General features: G+C 39.3%; 1 non-coding gene across 1 annotated transcript; it reads left to right on the forward strand.

Annotated features, from left to right (window-relative positions):
* Window positions 1–133, forward strand: LOC125352102. The gene has a single exon (XR_007211107.1). It is a non-coding gene; the product is annotated as a small nucleolar RNA SNORA40 (small nucleolar RNA).
* Window positions 134–417: the final 284 nt, after the last annotated feature.

The raw sequence follows: 417 nt of genomic DNA on the forward strand, positions 1-417 counted from the left end.
GGCCCTTGTGTGTGTGTGTCTTCACTTAGTTGCATAACAAAGCCTTAGAGACAGGTGCGAACAGTAAATCCTCTTTTACAATCCAGAACTCATTGTTGAGTATGAGATTTGGGTACATGTAAGAAGGGATATGCGAAAAAGAAGTTTCTAGAAAGGAGCCAGAGGGAGAACTCTAACAGCAATCATGTGTAACGGGAGTGTGGAGGGTCTGGGGACTGTCGCCTACCGCTGCACTTTTAGGTAGTAAAATACTAACAATGGGATTTCCATGGTTTCTGATTTTTTCACTACTATGGTAATATCACTAGGCTTTCCTAAAGCCAAAATGAAGCATTTCTTGATTAGTGATTAAGAGCTTCTCTTAGGAAAAATCAAAATGTCCAGATTTTAAGAAGAACAACTAAATCCTTAGGATAA

Source organism: Perognathus longimembris, chromosome 5 (genome assembly GCF_023159225.1).
Source record: "Perognathus longimembris pacificus isolate PPM17 chromosome 5, ASM2315922v1, whole genome shotgun sequence".
NCBI lineage: Eukaryota > Metazoa > Chordata > Mammalia > Rodentia > Heteromyidae > Perognathus > Perognathus longimembris.